Genomic DNA, 21,838 nt, shown 5'->3' with positions numbered 1-21,838 from the left:
ATCCATCGGCATCATGAACTGTTACCTGGCGATTTAGTGAAGTGGAGGGCATTTGCGATGTGGGTGTTTCAAAAGATGGCGCAAGATGACGATTGGTTGAGTAACGTGTTGTGGACCGACGAAGCTCATTTCACGCTCCGAGGGTCTGTCAACGCCCACAACTGCAGAATTTGGGCTACCGAAAGTCCTAGAAATGTCGTGTAAACTCCATTGCACGACGAGAAAGTCACGGTATGGGTTGGATTTACTACATCTACCGTTATCGGGCCTTTTTTCTTTGAGGAAATTCGTAATTCTGGTTTTGTAACTGCTACCGTGACGGGTGAGATGTACGCCGATATGTCACAGAATCGCATCATCCCCAGCCTGGTTGATAAACACCTGCTGGAACGTACAATGTTTATGCAGGATGGCGCTGCACCCCATATTGCTAGACGCGTGAAAGATCTCTTGCGCGAGTCGTTTGGTGATGATCGTGTGCTTAGCCGCCACTTTCGTCATGCTTGGCCTCCCAGGTCCTCAGACCTCAGTCCGTGCGATTATCGGCTTTGGGGTTACCTGAAGTCGCAAGTGTATTGTGATCGACCAACATCTCTAGGGATGCTGAAATACAACATCCGACGCCAGTGCCTCACCATAACTCCGGACATGCTTTATAGTGCTGTTCACAACATTATTCCTCGACTACACCTATTGTTGAGGAATGATGGTGGACATATTGAGCATTTCCTGTAAAGAACATCATCTTTGCTTTGTCTTACTTTGTTATGCTAATTATTGCTATTCTGATCACATGAAGCACCATCTGTCGGACATTTTTTGAATTTTTGTATTTTTTTGGTACTAATAAAACCCCATGTCAATCCAAGCATGTGTGTGAATTTGTACCTCTCTATCTACATTATTCCGTGATTAATTCTGTTTTTAAATTTATACTGACTTTTTGATCACCCGGTAGTTTAGGAATAAACAAATAACAAAAGTGTTCTGCATTTTGACGGATCCAGATTTTGTATACAAACACGGACCAGTGGAAGAGTGTTTCAGGATACAATTATGTGATGTCTCATTTGCTCAGTAAGCTCTCGCTATGAACAATCACACAAAACTGTATTCACAACTGTTGGCTGCACCTGACTGGTAGGTTATACATCATACCACGGTGTATTGCAGGTAGCATGACTGGTGGAGTAGAGCGTGAGCAACCGATGGCACACGTTGAGCGGTTAGAAGAGATAGCGTCGGCCACTAATAAATGGTGGAACGAATGTTTTGAATGCCACTCCTTTGGTGGATAAGCCATATGTCCATAGGATTCGTCCAATGAATCTCTTCCTGCCTTCCGCTTTGTCTACAGCTTATTTCTTGTGTTACCGCAGTCGGTTGCTAACAGATATTTTACAGTTGTTACTGTTTCCAGTGGTTTATTGACAATAGCATCCTGAGCCTATCTACGTTCAATACGTTAGATTTATTTACTTGAGGACAAACTGCCGCTCCTTGCAATTCGCTACATCTGTCTGGTGTTACAACCCGTCTGAAGCGTGAAATTCCCCATCGTATTCCCCTCAGCTTTAGGGGTAAAATAGTCCACTGGATAGGTCGTCAAACATTTAACGCAGATCAAGCTTGAAAACAGGAAGAAGGTGTACTAAATTGTGAAAAGAGAAGCAAAATGGAAACAGTGAACGGTTGAAGCACACGATATTAGGGGGTATCCCATGACTTCTGTCACCGCATTAAATTTACAGATAATTTTCAAGCTGCGGCAGCTGGTTACTGCTTTGCCCGCTAGATACCGCGTCCTTGCTAGCTGACTTGAGAGGCTGACAGCCTGTCTAAGCTGATCAGCTTGTAGCTCCCATCATTATCACGAAATTGCACTCCAAACGTCAATTACATGTGGAACAGATTAAAATACATGGTATGATACATGCTGCGCATCGCTGTAAACAATAAATTATATAAAGAAACCTTCCTCATGAATTATTCTATCTGTTAGTGAAACCCATATCAAAATGCTCAAGTAGTTCTTTGGATTAGCTATACCATACAGACAGAAAACGGCACCTTGGGAATTTAATTTATAATATATAGGGTAAGGTGGGGTAAAGTGATCATTCGATGTTCTTTGCCCTGAAGAGCGCTATTGTCTGGTAATAAGTGGTCACATTATTTCAAATACACTCTGTCATTGTTTCCAGTGATTCTGACAGAAGAAATTTGTTCACTACTTCTTAATATAATCTTTTTTGTGATTTTCGGTCCTCTGATGTCAGGTAAGTCATTTATGTTATTCTTCATACTTCACTTAAATGTAGAGTAATACTTTTCTGCAATATTAATGTTTAAACAACACCTTAGTCACTTTTCCCAACAGTTCATTAGTGATTAAGAAATAGTTATTTACATATACTCGTATATCGCATGCAGTACTAGGGATTGGCTTCCAAATTCTTTTACATACGAAGAAATCATGCGTCATTATGTCCACTTTTACTATGTTCAGTCAATCAACTAATCTTATATAAAACCATCTCTGTTCTCTCATACTTGACCTAATACAAAAGTCCGATTGTAAATGGTATGTTCCAGCCATATGGCATTCTTTCAGATATTAGAGCATCAATATGACCAGAAAATACATCCATAAATCAGAGCAACAAACGCGGGATCCTGTTACGACGGAAAATGCGAAAGGCGGCAACGAAAGATGACGTCTTCCACAGCAGAAAATCAATTTCGTGTTCGACGTAATACGCTGAAAAGAAGAGTTATAGGAAAAAACAGAGGTGCAGTAGGTGGTAAAACGTTTATGGGAAGCTTATGAAGTACGTTCATCATAGAACAAGAAATCCTTTATTACGTTTCTGAAATGAAAAAGAAAGGATTTTATGGGCTTGCGCTAAACGTTACATGGATCCGGCTGGCAGAGTGAAACAAAATATCGCAGCGTATTACCAAACAGTATGAAGTAGCAGATAAAGACGATATCCTAATATTAGTTTTAGGAAGCGTACCTCAAGCTTTTAGAAAAGTCCATGTAGGCGAGTTATTAGTGCCCTTAAACTATTCACGAAAACACTTTCATCCATCTCATTATATTAATGGTGTGGATGAAACAGTTAACAGTTGAGTCCAAGAATAGCAAAATGTTGGCACTTAAAGAAAGACGCGAAGCCGGTGGTGTTACTTCGGTCGAATGAAGGCTGTTGTCCACTTCTGGAGTATGTGCACAAGTGATAATTCATATTGCTACACCACGAAGCTGACGTGCTACAGACACGAAATTTAACCGACAGGAAGAAGATGCTGTGATATGCAAATGATTATCTTTTCAGAGCATTCACACAAGGTTGGCGCCGGTGGCGACACCTACAACGTGCTGACATGAGGAAAGTTTCCAACCGATTTCTCATACACAAACAGCAGTTGACCGGCGTTGCCTGGTGAAACGTTGTTGTGGTGCCTCGTGTAAGGAGGAGAAACGCGTACCATCAGGTTTCCGACTTTGATAAAGGTCGTATTGTAGCCTATCGCGATTGCCGTTTATCATATCGCGACATTGCTGATCGCGTTGGTCGAGATCCAATGACTGTTAGCAGAATATGGGTTCAGGAGGGTAATACGGAACGCCGTGCTGGATCCCAACGGCCTCGTATCTCTAGCAGTCGAGATGACAGGCATCTTATCCACATGGCTGTAAAGGATCGTGCAGACACGTCTCGATCCCTGAGTCAACAGATTGGGACGTTTGCAAGACAACACCTATCAGCACGAACAGTTCGACGACGTTTGCAGCAGCATGGACTATCAGCTAGGAAACCATGGCTGCGGTTACCCTTGACGCTGTATCACAGACAGGAGCGCCTGCGATGGTGTACTCAAAGACGAACCTGGGTGCATGAATGCCATAACGTCATTTTTTTCGGATGAATGCAGGTTCTGTTTACAGCATCATGATGGTCACATCCGTGTTTGACGTCGTCGTGGTGAACGCACATTGGAAGCGTGTATTCGTCATCGCCATAATTGCGTATCATCCGGCGTGATGGTATGGGATGCCATTGGTTACACTTCTCGGCCACCTCTTGTTCGCATTGCCGGCACTTTGAACTTGGACGTTACATTTGAGATGTGTTAAAACCCGTGGTTCTACCCTTAATTCGATCCCTGCGAAACCCTTCATTTCAGAAGGATAATGCACGACCGCATGTTGCAGGTCCTGTACGGGCCTTTCTGGATACAGAAAACTGAAAACGTCTGGTCAATGGTGGCCGAGCAACTGGCTCGTCACAATACGCCAGTCACTACTCTTGATGACCTGTGGTATCGTGTTGAAGCTGCATGGGCAGCTATACCTGTACACGCCATCCAAGCTCTGTTTGACTCAATGCCCAGACGTATCAAGGCCGTTATTACGGCCAGAAGTGGTTGTTCTGGATACTGATTTCTCAGGATCTATGCACCAAAATTGCGTGAAAATGTAGCAATGAATACCCGTTTATCATCTGCATTTGTTCTTGGTGTAGCAATTTTAATAGCCAGTAGTGTATGTCCGCAACGGCCACTTTTCTCCGTTTGGTTGGAAGAAACTGGCCACTATGTAAGGTCCCAGGAAAATGTGTATAGGTTCTACTCAATATGTAGTTTTTTACTTGTAAATATTCAGTGTTATAATATGTAAATCCAAAATATGTAAGTGGCAACTTCTGTTAATAGAAAAGTCAGTTCCCTTTATAGGGGCCATATTCCCCTACAGATATGTTTTTCACTGTCACTGTGTCCTACATGGAACCATTAAAGACATTGAGTTTGCTTTCAGGGATCCTAATGGGCATCGCAAATACAATCTGCGTGACACCCGGTGTCATATCAGCTGCTATGGTGGGATACCTAACGTACAAAAACGTAAGTATTAAACGTAATATATTTTTACAGTTTCAAATAACTAAATCTCCAGAGGTTACAATATTTTCACCTAGTCATAAAGTTACGCAAGTGCGCTGCAATTACTTATTGCTTTTTACGGTAGGAGCAGAATTTGAGGTTATGTATGTGACTGGAGGTTTCGACTAAAAGAAGATCACAATCCCCTCTGAATTCGCTTTTTGTAAAGGAGCTGATATATACTATCCCATCACTTTAACGTGACCACCGGTCAAAAGCCTGAATAACCACATTTTGCAGAGAGAACCGCTGCGAGACGTACGTGAAAAGAATCACTGGGGATCTGGAAGGTCCCTACAGAGATGTGGAGCCATGCCGACTCCAGTGCCAGCCTCCTACGCTAGGTTTCCCAGTTGAGGTCGTCCCATAGATTCTCGATTAGGTTTAAGTCCGATATTTTAACGGCCAGTGGAATACGGCAAACCGATCCTGATGCTCTCCGAACTACGCTCATACATTGTCAGCTGTGTGACATGTTACATTGTCCTGCTGGTAGGTGCTACTGTACCGAGGAAAAAGGAACTGCATGTAGGGGTGGACATGATCCCCAAGGACAGATGCCGATTTGGGTTGATCCACTGCGCCTTCCATAATGACCAGAGTACCGAGGGAATGTCACGAAACATTGTTTCAAGCCATAACGCTCCGTCCCGTAACCTGAACCCTTCCGACCATTGTTGCAGGGTGCTTGTTTCCAGACATTTCACGCCGTTCTGGCCAGTGGCCATCTTTGATCTGGAAGGTCCAGCTATCACCACTCTGTGGACGTCCATTCTCAGTACTGGCCTGCAAATTCCGGCCTACCTTGCTCATGAACAGCAGTCAGCATCTGTGCATGAACCAGGCACCTGATATGGCCCGTGGAGGCAGGCCAGAGTGGCCGAGCGGTTGTATGATGTCCTTAGGTTAGTTAAGTTTAAGTAGTTCTAAGTTCTTGGGGACTGATGACCATAGATGTTAAGTCCCATAGTGCTCAGAGCCATTTGAACTGTGAAGACACGACTCAAGCCGAGACGTGTAGGGGGCACTCGTGTGACGTCAAATAACAAAGAAAAAGGTGCCAGTTAATTAAAACCAGATTTATATTCTCACGGAAAATTTATCCGTCCTTCATAACCAAAATTCTGGAGTACTTTATTTTTAAATATTATAGCTTTGGGTAAAGATTTCCCACTCAAAGAAAAAACGGAGGGTATAGAGAACTATATTCACATTCCTACACATACGGCACAGCAAGCTTCTGGAATCATGAGAGAATACAGGAACTTTTCTAGTACGGTAGCTTCTTTTCACTGAAAATTTGAACGGCTCCTTCTTCCTCAAAAAGGTCATTTGCGTCGGTCACGGTAAAGGCAGGATGGGAAACCTATGAGGAACGAATGCATTATCTGGTTTCTACATCCATCAGGTAGAGTTTGGCCACTGGCTGACCAAGCAGTTGGTAGGGTAACTACACTATGTGATCGAACGTATTCGGACACCTGGCTGAATAATGACTTAGAGGTTTGTGGCACCCTCCATCGGTAATGCTCAAATTCAGTATGGTGTTGGCCCACCCTTCGCGCTGGTGACAGTTTCCGCTCTCGCAGGCATGCATTCAGTCACGTGCTGGAAGGTTTCTTGGGGAATGGCAGCCCATTGTTCATGGAGTGCTGCACTGAGGAGAGTTATCGGTGTCAGTCGGTGAGGCCTGGCACGAAGTTGGCGTTCCAAAACATCTCAAAGGTGTTCTATAGGATTCAGGTCAGGATTCCGTGCAGGCAAGTCCATTACGGGGATGTTATTGTCGAGTAACCACCCCGCCACAGGTCGTGCATTATAAACAGGTGCTCGAGCGTGTTGAAAGATGCAGTTCCCATCTCCGAATTGCTCTTCAACAGTGAGAAGTAAGAAAGTGCTTAAAACATCACTGTAGACCTGTGCTGTGATAATGCCGCTCAAAACAACAAGGGTTGTAAGACCACATGAAAAACACGACCACATCATAACTCCACCGCCTCCGAATTTTACTGTTGGCACTACACACGCTGTCAGATGACGTTCACCGGGCATTCGCCATACCCACACCCTGCCATCGGATCGCCACATTGTGTACCGTGATGCGTCACTTCATACAACGTTTTTCCACTGTTGAATCGTCCAAAGTTGATGCTCTTTACACCAAGCGAGGCATCGTTTGACATTTACCGACGTGATGTGTGCATTATGAGCAGCCGTTCGACCATAAAATCCAAGTTTTCTCATCTCCCACCTAACTGTCATAGTACTTGCAGTGGTTCGTCATGCAGTTTCGAATTCCTGTGTGATGGTCTGGATAGATGTCTACGTATTACACATTACGACCCTCTTCAACTCTCGGCGGTCTGTGTCAGTCAACAGACGAGGTCAGCCTATACGCTTTTGTGCTGTACGTGTCCCTTCACATTTCTACTTCACTATCACATTGGAAACAGTGGACCCAGGGATCTTTAGGAGTGTGGAAATCTCGCGTACAGACGGATGACACAAATGACATCCAAACATCTGACCACGTTTGAAGTCCGTGAGTTCTGCGGAGCCACCCATTCTGCTCTCTCAGGATGTCTAATGACTACTGAGGTCGCTGATATGGTGTGCCTGGCAGTAGATAGCAGCACAGTGCACCTAATACGAAAAACGTATGTTTTTTGGGGTGTCCGGATACTTTTGACGACATACTGTATTTTACGACGAACCTTTCCTCTGACGGAACACTTCGAGAATCCTGGTACTTTTGCGGAACATCTTGTTTATTTTGAAGGGTAATAATTTTTAAAAAAAATTAGGAACTTTTTTTATACAGTGACTACTTCATTTTTAAAATTTGACTAATAACACGTTAATAATAATAAAATTCACAAAATAATTAGTATCGTCAAATTATCTAAATAAAAGAACTGTTATTAACAGTTCGTCGCGGAGCGCATATTCACTTCCCCGGGAACACGGGATGATGATGATGATGTTTGGTTTGTGGGGCGCTCAACTGCGTGGTTATCAGCGCCCGTACAATTATCCAATCTTTGCTCAGTCCAATTTCGCCACTTTCCTGGATGATGATGAAATGATGAGGACAACACAAACACCCAGTCATCTCGAGGCAGGTGAAAATCCCTGACCCCGCCGGGAATCGAACCCGGGACCCCGTGCTCGGGAAGCGAGAACGCTACCGCGAGACCACGAGCGGCGGACCCCGGGAACACCAGTGTTCTGCGGAATACTGTTTGGGAAACGCTGTTCTAAAGTAATGGGTTGTTGGCCACGATCCTGCTACCACAACCAGTTCAGTAATTTGTTAACTATGCCTGTTTCCGTTAAAGTGTTAGTGTTTTACTAATAGTTGTCTGGCGTGAATATTTGGCTGGAACCGTACTTTTGTGAGGGCTTTTCTCGGCCTTGAGAAAGATCCTGGTCATTATACAGGATGTTATGGTGCTGTTCCTTCCAATTAACACAGGAGTTAGTCATTCTAGCGACGATTTACACAGGAGGTAGTTTAGCATACGAATTACAGCATTGGCATTCACATTAGCTGCTAGAATGCGCGACCACTGGCCTTATGCACGCAGTTCATCGTCGGATCATTGACCGTGGTGGCCGTTCGAAGATTCGTGGCATGTCCGCAATGGTACCAGCAGTGACGGCGATTCTAGCTGCGAGGCATGTTTGCCGGCCGGAGTGGCCGAGCGGTTCTAGGCGCTACAGTCTGGAACCACGCGACCGCTACGGTCGCAGGTTCGAATCCTGCCTCGGGCATGGATGTGTGTGATGTCCTTAGGTTAGTTAGGTTTAAATAGTTCTAAGTTCTAGGGGACTGATGACCTCAGAAGTTAAGACCCATAGTGCTCAGAACCACTTTTGAGGCATGTTTTCATAATGATTTCATACACCAGAAGCTTCATATGCCCCCAGAGGAAGAAATCCAGACACGGGAGGTCAGGTGACCTTGGTGGCGAAACGACAGGGCCACCTCAGCCGTCCCATCGATTCCCGAAGGTGGCTCTCAGGTGATTCCTCACAGCAGTGCTGAAATGGGTTGCCGCCCAATCGTGCTGGAAGTACAACCTTTGCCTAACATTCAGAGGTAAATCCTCCAGCAGTTCTGACAACACATGTTCCATGAAGATTCGATATCTGCACAGGAGATATCCAGCAGTTCTGACACCACATTTCCACGAAGATGCAATATCTCCGTCCGTTCAGGCGGAATGGAAGGATGTATGGTGTAATCAAACTGTCACCGAGAATGTCAGCCTCGGCAATAAACCCGATTTGCTGCTAATGAGCAGGACGTGGAGTACCTCGTGTATCAGTACACTTTCCCTGTCAGCGGCAACGACACAACAGCTTATTTCGGCACCACTATCAAAATGTTTCCTAACATTACAAGCTGACTTTAGAGACCGTATGTTCCTTATCGACATATACGCTGATGAGCCAAACATTATGACCACCTAAGATTTTTAACATAGCTGTCAATCAGCGACTGTTGTATAATACAAAATTTCGAAAAACACAGCCCTCAGTCGCGAACACAATTTGTAACCTAGGTTTCGGTGTCACAAGGGACACCTTCTTCGGAAAAAAATGAAACTAAATGTTACAACATAACGTACCAAAAATTACGAAAGCTGCGGTCATACCTGACAGCGTCAGATAGAATTAAAATAAAATGTAACAGAGGTGCAAGGCACTAGGGGCTGCCATGTGTCCTCCGCTACAGTCAACATAAAACTGAAACAGGTATGACCGTATTTTTAGGTACGTTATGCTGTAACATTTAGTTTTACTTTTGTCTGAAGAAGGTGTCCCTTGTGACACCGAAACCTAGGTTACAAATTAATTGTGTTCGCGGCTGAGAGCTTCGAAATTTTGTTTTAAGACCACATGCTTAATAGCTCGGCAGGCCGCTGTGGCCGAGCGGTTCTAGGCGCTTCAGTCTGGAACCGCACGACCGCTACGGTCGCAGGTTCGAATCCTGCCTCGGGCATGGGTGTGTGATGTCCTTAGGTTAGTTAGGTTTAAGTAGTTCTAAGTTCTATGGGACTGATGACCTCAGATGTTAAGTCCCATAGTGCTCAGAGCCATTTGAACCATTTAATAGCTCGTTTTTCCGTCTTTGCAAAGAAATACGTCACTGATTCTGCGTATCACGGATCAGGTAGTTTGTTGGTATGTTTGTGGAAGTATGTAGCATTAGATGTCTACGCACAGGTCATGTAATGCACGTAAATAACGGTCCGCTGATTTGCTGTGTTGGCGCCCGATAGCGCTCCAGATGGGTTGCGTAGAGTTTACTTCAGGCGAATTTGGTCGCCGAGACATCAACGTGAGTTGACTATAATGCTCCTCAAGCCACTGTAGCACAGTTCTGGCTCCGATACACGGACAGCTATACTACTGAAAGATGACATAGCTGTCGGCCATGAATGGATGATGGCGGTTCGCAGCTGTCAGCGTGTGTCCGAATATTACCACAGGTCCCATGCAAGCGCTGGAGAAAGTTGCCCATAGCATAATACTGCTCCTGTCAGCCTGCGTCCGAAGCACGCTGCACTTTTAGAGCCTCCGTTCACCACGATGACGGCGTTTGTACAGCTGGCCATCGACCTACTGCAGCAAGAATGTGGTTCACCAAAGAGGCGACATGTTTCCACTGATAGGCGGTCGAATCCCGATGGTCCTGTGCCCATTCAAACCGTAATTGTAGATGTCACTGGATCAACATGTGAACACGTAGGGGTGGTTTGCTGCATAGCCCCATGTTCAACAACGTCCGATGAACGGTGTGCTCCGAAACACTTGAGTATGCGCCAGCATTATGCTCTTTCGGCAGAGATGCTACGGATCACCATTTATGCTGCTTTACAGAGCAGACATGCCTCCGATCGTCGTGGACGTTCAAAATGGTTCAAATGGCTCTGAGCACTATGGGACTTAACTACTGTGGCCATCAGTCCCCTAGAACTTAGAACTACTTAAACCTAACTAACTTAAGGACATCACACACATCCATGCCCGAGACAGGATTCGAACCTGCGACCGTAGCGGTCGCGCGGTTCCAGACTGTAGCGCCTAGAACCGCTGGTCCACTGCGGCCGCAGTCGTGGACGTCCAACAATTTAACGCCTCTGGTAGTTTCACTCTCCCATCTCTTCCTGTAGATGCTCACGACAGTAGCATGTGAACATTCCATCAGCTTCGCCGTTTTCGAGATACTCGTTCACAGGCGCTGCGCAGTAATGATCTGCCCTTTATCAGAGTCACTTATCTCGATGGATTTCCCCATTCGCAGCCCATATTTTCGCTAGGGTGATTCTCCGTCCGTATCTGCTCAGTTTACATACTTTTGTTACCGCGTCACGTGCCCGCAACTCCGTCGGGCGGCATCCAGAGTCGCGGTGGGCAGTGGTCATAATGTTTTGCCTTATCAGTGCTTTGTTTTCATGTTCTCTGTCTCCTGCATTAATTTGAATACATAGTTCCGTAACACTCTGCATGTGAATATTTTAAAGATCCACATTGTTTTTCGTGTAATGTAATTCTGACCACCTCTCCAGTCACTTAATGAACCAATTTAGAAACCATGATTTATCCGTGGACAGGACACATAGTGGAGACACACTGCCCCACTCACTTAATCGGAGTGACTCTCTATCACGCAAAAATTTGTAAAACATCTACACATCAAAACAACCTCCTTTCATTTCAACCTGCCTTTTACTCATTTCTACTGCTCTTCCTCTCCTTAAGGCCGACCCGCGTGGCCGAGTGGCTCTAGGCGCTACAGTCTGGGACTGCGTGACCGCTACGGTCGCAGGTTCGAATCCTGCCTCTGGCATGAATGTGTGTGATGTCCTTAGGTTAGTTAGGTTTAATTAGTTCTACGTTCTAGGGGACTGATGACATCAGCTGTTAAGTCCTATAGTGCTCAGAGCCATTTGAACCATTTGAACCTCTCTTTAAGAGTGTGAGAAGTGATACCTGTGTCTGATCGGGTATTGGTAGGAACAGAAATTTTATGGCTCTTGAGAGTGCCTATACATTGGGGCGTAGAATGTCGTCGACGTACAGCTGTGCTATAACGGTACCACGGATGATAATCAAAGGGGCTATGAAAAGAAATGGCACCGCAGATCCACTCCTGGTTATGGGTCGTATGGCTGGACAGTCAGATTGTCTGGGGTGTCTCCAGGTATGTCTGGAGAACATCCTGAAACTCCGTCAGTCGCTGCCAAGCCTAATAACTGCATGCATAAGGGCTAGAGTTGAACCATAACTTACAGACTTGCTGAATTTGTGACACCCTTTGCCTCGAATTTTTCTGAAATTGTAATCATTCATTTGTCTGTACACTTACATCATATGTATCTGTTTCCGCCCCATTCGAATAATTCCTTTGTTGTGCGTCGTTTTTTGTCTTAGTGTGTAAAAAAATATTATATAATAGTTTCTTCGAATGCGAGTTGGCATAACTCGGTCGAATCTGAAAGTTAATAACTGAAGCACTGCAATGTCTTAGCAACTAAGCGCTGCCTTTGTACTGGATTGTACTAGCTTGTCATCTACATCTACATGGTTACTCTGCAATTCACACTTAAAAACCTGGCAGAGGGTTCATCGAACCATTCTGATACTACTTCTCTACCATTCCACCCTCGAATGGCACGTGGGAAAAAGGAACACCTAAATCTTTCCGTTAGAGCCCTGATTTCTCTTATTTTATTATGATGATCATTTCTCTTTGCGTAGGTGGGTGTCAACAAAATATTTTCGCATTCGGAAGAGAAATTTGGCGATTGAAATTTCGTAAATAGATCTCACCGCAAAGAAAACCGCCTTTGTTTCAGTGACTGCCACCCCAACTCACGTATCGTATCAGTGACACTCTCACCCCCATTGCGCGATAACTCGAAACGAGCTGCCCGTCTTTGCACTTTTTCGATGTCCTCCGTCAATCCTACCTGGTAAGGATTCCACACCGAGCAGTAATATTCCAGCAGACGACGGACAAGTGTAATGTAGGCTGACTCTTTAGTGAGTTTGTCGTATCTTCTAAGTGTTCTGCCAACAAAGCGCAGTCTTTGTTTCGCCTTCCCCTCAATATTATATATGTGGTCTTTCCAGTTTAAGTTGCTCGTAATTGTAATTCCTAGGTATTTAGTCGAATTGAGAGCTCTTAGATTTGTGCGATTTATCGTATACCCAAAATTTATCGGATTTCTTTTAGTGTCCATATGGATGACCTCGCACTTTTCTTTGTTTAGTGCCAATTACCACTTTTCGCAACATACAGAAATTCTCTCTAGATCATTTTGTAATTGAAATTGATCGTCTGATGACTTTACTAGACGGTAAATTCCAGCGTCATCTGCAAACAAACTAAGGGGGTTGCTCAGATGCATGGGGATGTTTATGTAAGTGGACGAAGTTCATAGTTATAGTGTCCTGTAACGCAATGACCGCAAGGACGAGTCGGTGAGCTGCGGAGGACACCTATGAATGGACCGCTAGGTGCGTCCACTGTAGAGCACATATCGTAGAGTGCACTCAGTGAAACAGAACCAGTATTGAGCCGGGAGCTTACAAAGTACGCTGCAAAAAATCAGGACTCACTAGGCAAGGTTGGCATGCAGCCCGGAGTTTGAACCGACTGCAGATCGGTCGGGCAGCGATCTAAATACTCGTGTGGTGTCCGCATATTGGTAGAAGCAAGTGACTCACGGAGGCAAGGTAGCGCCACAATGACAGCGCTATTTGCGACAATGCTTATGCTTCTGGAGGCCATTCTGGCGCCACACGTTAGTGTGTCGGATGCTTGAACACGGTTGAATGGTGGGTGGCTGTGTCGCCAGGGAATATACAGCACGTTGAATGGACATACCCTTGGCGTCCGGTACTTGGATCTTTTCTTTATCTGAACCTCCAAATACTACGCTAATACTGCTTCTGCGAGACAATTACCGATAACACAAGCACGGAGACACTGCTTTGCCTACTTTGCACTACGTGGAGGAGTAAAGCAAGTGTCAACCAGTACAAAAGAAGTAACGAGTTAACACAGACAGGGAATAACCGCAAAGTCTGCAGAACGTGCAAGATAAAAGCTGCCGGCTGTTAACCTGCCGGCACACAAACGACTAGGTGTTTGAGGTGTCATTCAAACCTTGCTTCTGCCATGCACACATTCACTCAAAACTGACTCTGTCGAGTGGTGAGATAGCCCATTCCCACTCCTCTTTGCCCAGTTATTGAGTTGAGTCAGATCGGTGCTGTGTGTGACATTTGTATCCATGATACTACAGCAAACCTAAATGCTTCCATGCCTCAACTCCTTAATCAATTTGTATTCCGTATTACTTGACTTGCATATATTAATTTCCTCAATTAAATTTAGACTTTAGTACAGGCCACAAGGTTGCAGGATTTAATGAAATCAGTTAAGATTGCCACACGTTGTAACTGCCGACACTAGCTTCATGTTACGTCAAAATGGCTGCGTTAAAGAAATTACCTGTAAAAATTTTGTAGTTTGTATGTAGCATTTTTGATAAGATTTTCCACAGAAAAAGAATAAATTACATTTTTGGAATCTGGCTATCAATAGCCGTCAAGTAATGTATAAAAGACGTGTTTAACTATCAGCCACTTTTATTTCAGCCCTAAAAACCGACTGGTTTCAGTCATGGACCATCTTCACGGATAAGACTTAAAATGGTTTAAGCCAAAACATTACATTTGTCATTTCTGAAATAGTGTATAGAGCACGTCATGTAATTAGTTGTTAGTTGTCATGTTTGCTTCTATCAGTACTGTGTCATATATTGATATTCATGACATGATCTACACATTATTTAAGTAATGATAAGTGTAATGTTGTGGCTTAACCCATTTTAACCTCTATCCGTGAAGAGGGTCCATGACTGAAACCGGTCGATTTTTGGGTTTAAAATTAAAGCGGCGGATCGTCAAACATGTATTTTACACAATCAAATTACACACTGTCTGGCCAAAAAAAGTGAAGAACCCAGAGGTAGAGCAGGAACCAAAATCAAATTTCGTAGGTTCAGAAAATATGCAATGTTATTTCGATGAGTTCAGTATCGTGTCACACTGATAAAGAAAATGTCAATATGGGTCCACTTATCATTATTACGCTGGAACCCCACTGGCCTGGATGCGTGTACTGATTCATACGTCAAGTGTGTCATGAAGCTTTTGTATTCTCGCCTGAGTACAGAATATGGAATGAGAGTAAATCGAACAACGCGAAAGTAATGAGAAGAAGGAGAAATGAGTACAGTGAGAAATTTAACATCATAGTTGGTGATCACGAAGTTGATGAAGTTAAGGAAATCTGCTACTTAGGCAGGAAAAAAAAAACATGATGGAGGATCAAGGAGGACATAAAAAGCAGATTAGCAGTGGCAAAAGGGGCGTTCCTGGCCAAGGGAACTCTACTGGTATCAAACAAAGGCCTTAACTTGAGGAAGAAATTTTTGAGAATGTACTTTTGAAGCACAGAATTGTATGGCAGTGAGACATCGACTGTGGAAAAGCCAGAACAGAAGAGAATAGAAGCACTAGAGATGTGGTGCTACAGAAGAATGTTGAAACTTGGGTGGACTGATAAGGTAAGTATTGAGGAGGTTCTACAGAGAACTGGCGAGGAAAGGAATATATGGGAAACAGTGACAAGAAGAAGGGACAGGACGTGAGGACATCTGTTAAGATGACAGGGAATAACTTCCAAGGTACTAGATGGAACTGGAGAAGGTAAAAGCTGAAAAGGAAGACAGAGATTAGAGCAAGTAAGTGCTGCTCTGAGGTGAAAAGGCTGTCACGGTAGGGGATTTCATGGCGGGCCGCATCAAATCAAACTCTCCTGGCGATCTTTCTGTCTATGGCAGTGCCTCAGCATGATGCAAATACTTCATAGAGACACATGCCATGTGTGGACGAGCATTGTCCTGTTGAAAAATGCCATCATGATGTTGTCTCGTGAAAGGTGACATGTGAGGACGTAGAATGTGTGTACATACTGTTGGGCCATCAGAGTTCCCTCAGTCTCTACTAGCCGTGAGCTGAAGTCATATGGAATGATTCCTCAGACGGTGACGGCAGGAGCAACACCGCTGACCCTCTCCAAAACATTGGATGTTCAAAATGTTCAAATGTGTGTGAATTCCTAAGGGATCAAACTGCTGAGGTCATCGGTCCATAGAATTATGCACTACTTAAACTAAATTATGATAAGAACAACACACACACACACCCATGCCCAAGGGAGGACTCGAACCTCCGGCGGGAGCGGCCGCGCAATCCGTGATATGGCGCCTCAAACCGCGCGGTCACTCTATGCGGCAAAACATTGCAAGCAGGGCCGCCGCCATACTCAACGGCAATGGTCTCCTGGGTAGTGCAGAACTGCTATTCGTCGCTGAATACAATTCGTCGCCACCCGTCAGCAGTGCATTCTTCCTAATCGCTTCACCACTGCAAGCATAGCCATTTGTGTTGCATTAATGGCAGCCTACGCTTGGGATGGTAATTCCCTAGCCCGGCTGCTGTTAGTCTCCGCTACCAATGGTGTGAGATGACACAAATGTTGCAGGGACTCCACTACTTGTGTTCGGATGGCAGGCGCTGATGTGAAGGCGTTACGATGTGCTCAGTGCACAATACGGAGATACTCCCTTGTGCTGCGAAAACATGGTCGATCAGAACCTTGACGAGTATGCCTGCCATTACGTTCTCATCGTTGTGCCACTAAGACATCCGAGTGCCCCACAAAACGGGGTAAAGCTCGATTTTGAAGCCATTTTGATTATTTTTCGAGGGTGTACCTCATCTTCAGGCTAAATGGCATTGCAAAAACAACATTACAATAAGGTCATACTGTTGTTACATAGTCTTTTCGTAAATTCTGTGGCCGTCCTGTGGAAGAAGAGAAAACTTAGTGAGGGGCGATGTCAGTTTGAAGCTGGAGTGATGTTTGCACGAAAATGTTTTGTAATGGTCAGTCACTTTGTTCTTCTGATGTGAGAGTCTCGTTGTGATGCGCTGAAGTGTTTCCATTTCCGTGGCTCTCTTGGCTTTCTTAGTTACTGTTCACAAATTGTCACAAACATAACAGTAACTTGGAATCACGATCACAAATGATTCTGTCGTGCAGTGGACAAGATGGCGGTCGAAATACAGCTGGTTTCGATTTGACTATCGATTTGTGGATCTACGTGGTGTCAGATGTTTACATGTCTTGACTCTATCCCCAGCAATAGCTTAGAAATATTTAAAATAAATAGTTTATAGCATGATGAGTTCAATAATAATGTAACAGGTGCTCAATTTGTAATGTATTTCGTTAATTTACATCTGTAATACGATAACAAGGCGTGTAGAAGACATGTAAACATCTGACATCACATAGATAGACAAATCGATAGTCAAATCGAAACCTGCTGTATTTCGACCGCCATCTTGTTCACTGCACTACAGAATTATTTGTGATCGTGTTTCCAAGTTACTGCAATGTTAGTGACAGTTTGTGAACAGTGACCAAGAAAGCCAAGAGAGCCACGGAAATGGAAACACCTCAGCGCATCACAAATAGACTGCCACGCCAGAAGAAGAAAGTGAGTGCCCGTTACAAAACATTTTCGTGCAAACATCAGTTCAGCTTCCAAAGTGACATCGCCTCTTACCAAATTTTCACTTCTTCCACAGGATGACCCCAGCATTTGCGAAAAGACTATGTAACATCTGTATGACCTTATTGTATAGTTGTTTCTGTAATGCCATTTAGCCTGAACATGAGGTTTACCTCGAAACATGTCGCTAAATAAATAAGTGATACAATAGTTGACAAAGTTTGTGACTGGTAGAGGTAATTTAAAAAAATAACCTCTACATAAAGCTCGATTTGATCAAGTGACCACAATGAGGACCATATCAAACTCTGTCAGGCGCTGATAACGCTATCTCACTCGAGTACTTGGCATCTTCGTGCCCTTCACAGTGGTCACTCAACATATGAAGCTGTTTAATGTCCTTTATATACCCTATCAGCCATGTTAAGAACAATAAACACGAAAGACACTAATGAACTCTGGTGGGCGGTCTACCTGTGACAGAGAAATGCAACTCTAATCATTTACATGCTCACTGATGGTGTGTAAATTTGTGAGTTTACATTGACATCTGACCATGTCTCTTGGGCGATTCACTTGCACTATCAATTAGTAAAATTGTTTAAATTGATATTTTTCTTCCCGTTAAAATGTTTCTTTCATTTATCTGTGGACATGCTGGCTCCCACATACGTCAATTTCCGTGTTCTTGTGCCATTTCTTTACCATGACAGAACTGTCGAATGTATGGCTCTAGGTAAAATAAAAGAAAAGGCAGCGGTACTGAGAACTGGACGGTGATGCAAGCGGCTGAGAGAAAACAGTAACAAATTGGATGAGCATTAAATGACTGTAAATTCTGTCATAGTAACTGTTAAATGATGATCTTCTGTTAATGTAAATGTAGGTTTTCACAGACGAAAGCAGTTCAATGGACGTATCTTCGACAATGGTTGTTAAGTAAAGCACTTTTGGTAAAGTAAATTTTACGGTAATAAGAAAGTAAGTTCATACAGTAAAACAAATTTCGTGTAGACAAATAAACACTCTTGACAGTAATTCTTTGCTGCTAACAGTACTGTACCATGTTTTGCAGCTGGGACTAGCGTCGTCTGTCTCGCTAGTTTGGATTTCGGCCTCATTTTCACCGTTTCCGAAACCAAAACTGCTCATTCAGAAATACTGTGGTGCACTTGGGACTGTCCGAGACAATGTTCAGTAATTAAGAGGGCGGTGAGAGTAGTATCAAGGAAAACATACCAGTTTTGGAAAGGAAAAAGCAGGGAGTAAGCAGTGGCTATTATATTTCACTGCGACGTAGACACAGAACTGGGATGGAAACGCACACACTGTAATTCGAAAGGGAAAATCGGTCTCAAGCGGGGTGAGGACTGGCGAGGCAGAAACCGTCGTGGCATCTATCGGCGGTAATGAAAAAAGAATAAATAAATAAATAAGATAATAGGAAAAAAGGCGAAACAAGGGCAGCAAAAAAACTGCCAACGCTTTAACATTTGCTGAGAGGCATATATTGACACTCATAGTTTATAAATAACACGCTGAAGTTCCTGACGTAGCAACATAAATGACTGGAAGGTAACATCTGCCGTCAAATGATATAGCGCTATAATAACAAACTGTATAACTGTATGGCATAATCGGCCAGTAATCCCATACGAAGGATGTTCAGCCGCCTAGTGCAAATGTTCAATTGAACGCCAGTTCGGCAGCTTGCATACCCCTAACCAACCCCAGCAAGCCTGCCAGGAAAAAGTGAAAGCTGAACCAAATGTTGTTTCTGGCCTACGTTCACGTCATTGAGAAATGGAGGATCTGATAAAGAGAGACTGAAAAATTTCAAAGTTTAAATAATTTCGATGTCCCGATCTTTTTAAGAAACTTAATTCGTTTTTCTTATTAGGAAATATAATATAGAGAACTTGCAATGAATATAAATACTTGATTCTTTTCAGACCATTTTTGCTTCTGCATTAAACAAACAATCGTTCTCGAGATAAATTAATAACTGAAATAAATTATTTTTTTAAGAAGTTGCACCCACGTAAAAGGATTTTTTCAAATATTCTTGAAAAAGATTTGCATAAATAGGGGATTATATTTCAGTCTCCATTAATTATTCAGTTCTTCAGAGAAATAAGTAAATAAGTCCATAATGTAGCTGTTGAAGTGATATGAATTGAATAAATGTCAAGTTATCTACATATTGGAGTTAAAGATAAAAGCAAATGTAAAATAAGCAGAGCATAGGTGCCACGGATTTCTGATTATTCGTTACACAGATGACATATACTTCATAGAACTTGGTAATGTTCTTAGCACGCGGTGTCCGTGTCTGCTTAACATGTTTTCTACCAGAATGTACTCAAATGTTCAAATGTGTGTGAAATCTTATGTGACTTAACTGCTAAGGTCATCAATCCCTAAGCTTACACACTATTTAACCTAAATTATCCGAAGGACAAACACATACATCCATGCCCGAGGGAGGACTCGAACCTGCGCCGGGACCAGGCGCACAGTCCATGACTGCAGCGCCTTTGACCGCTCGGCTAATCCCGCGCGGCTCAGAATGTACTCCTTGCCTGAATTTGATCATAATGTCACCTTATTCCTCGCCTATGAAATATTATTTTCAGCATGTTGCCACAACTGATTTTATGATCTCTTTTGGCACAAGCTTTAGGAAATCAAGTACATTATATGATGACGGATGAAATCGAAAAAGTACAAAGAAGGGCAGCTCGTTTTGTATTATCGCAAAATAGGGGAGATAATGTCACAGACATGATACGTGAATTGGAGTGGCAATAATTAAAACAAAGGCGATTTTCGTTGCGACTGGATCTTCTCATGAAATTCCAATCACCAGTTTTCTCCTCCGATTTCGAAAACTTTCTGTTGGCACCCACCTATTTAGGGAGAAATGATCATCACAATAAAATAAGAGAAATCAGGGCTCGCACAGAAAAATTTAAGTGCTCGTTTTTCCCGCGTGCCGTTCGAGAGTGGAACAGTAGAGAGACAGCATGAAGGTGGTTCATTGAACCCTCTGCCAGGCACTTTGTTGTGAAAGCAGAGTAATCACGTAGATGTAGATGATGTGTACTCCTGAATTGAGTCGAGTCCTCCTTTATTGATAACGTAGGACCTATCCTTTTTCATGCATGCTCTTTATCACTTAACCACCAAGTCCAACAGCGTTGAACCCGCTAGACCGCATAGTGCTGAAAAGTCGGATCATTACATAAGGGACTCGTAGATGATTGTGCCTCTGGTGCATTCCACCTACTCAAAGCAAGACCTTCGCAAGCATACTAGGTTTAAAAATTAGAGTGATCCACGGATGTGGAAAGCATGGAGGAGTATGTTGTGTTCAAGGATTTGGCAGAAGTGACAGAACTTCGGTTGAGCAGACGTCACTGCAGCATTAGCATAGGGAAAAATAGCAACTATCGATGAAGCAGTGAAAAGTTGCTCTGGAGTGACTAGTCAACAGGCGTGAGTGTGACAGGAGAAAATCTCCACTTACGTGTATACGTCTCTCTGTTGCAGCAAACAACCGAACAATGGAAGAAGGTTTTCCTGATAGCGTCGGGGGCGCTTTTAGCAACAGGTGTGCTGCATCTCCTGACGTCCTCCGCAGAAATACAGGAGTGGAATTCGCCCCCTGTCGTGGACAGACAGCCGAAGCGCTACCGAGAAGAGCCGGAGGACGAGGAGGCACAACAGCGCCTCACTGCGAACCAGGAGAGAACTCAGCTGGAGGAGATTAAGGGCAAATGGTGAACATCGGGAAACGAGCAGTAGGCCACCGTGCTTGAAGAGGGGGCTGTCAGCAGTATCTCACGTATGCGAACCACCGACTAAAGGTGCTACTGAAAGGGTTTTGTGCATCGAATGACAGTTGCCAACAAGAAATTATTTAAATACCAGAGGATTCCATTGCACCACTTTCCGTTGTATGGATGCGTTACCACCTCATCCAGTTCCCACCATTTCTTACTCACACTGAAAATTTTCATTTATTCTTTACTATCCAGAAACTCGACACAAACAACCTCCTGGTCTTCCTCTCTATTATCCAATACTAGTATGCTGCCTCCCTCTCTCAGACAACGGACTCCACCTCGTCCATCGCCTGCCTATCCTACCACATATTAGCACTCTTCTACCCCTCTTCATCTTTTCCTATTGCTTTTGCTCTTCATACCACGACCCAC

At 43.8% G+C, this 21,838-nt stretch overlaps 1 long non-coding RNA gene across 1 annotated transcript in view; it reads left to right on the top strand.

The window, feature by feature from the left end:
• The window catches only part of LOC126456567 (uncharacterized), a 28,794-nt gene extending 7,491 nt beyond the window's left edge, over positions 1-21,303 (top strand). Inside the window, exons 2-3 of the long non-coding RNA XR_007585371.1 lie at positions 4,826-4,911; positions 21,171-21,303. This is a non-coding gene — a long non-coding RNA (uncharacterized LOC126456567). The remainder of the gene's footprint in view (positions 1-4,825; positions 4,912-21,170) is intronic.
• The last annotated feature ends 535 nt before the right edge of the window (positions 21,304-21,838 follow it).

The sequence above is a fragment of the Schistocerca serialis genome, chromosome 2 (genome assembly GCF_023864345.2).
Source record: "Schistocerca serialis cubense isolate TAMUIC-IGC-003099 chromosome 2, iqSchSeri2.2, whole genome shotgun sequence".
Classification (NCBI taxonomy): Eukaryota; Metazoa; Arthropoda; class Insecta; order Orthoptera; family Acrididae; genus Schistocerca; species Schistocerca serialis.
The sequence above is the reverse complement of the archived record's forward strand: the minus strand, read 5'-3'. Positions and strand labels throughout refer to the sequence as shown.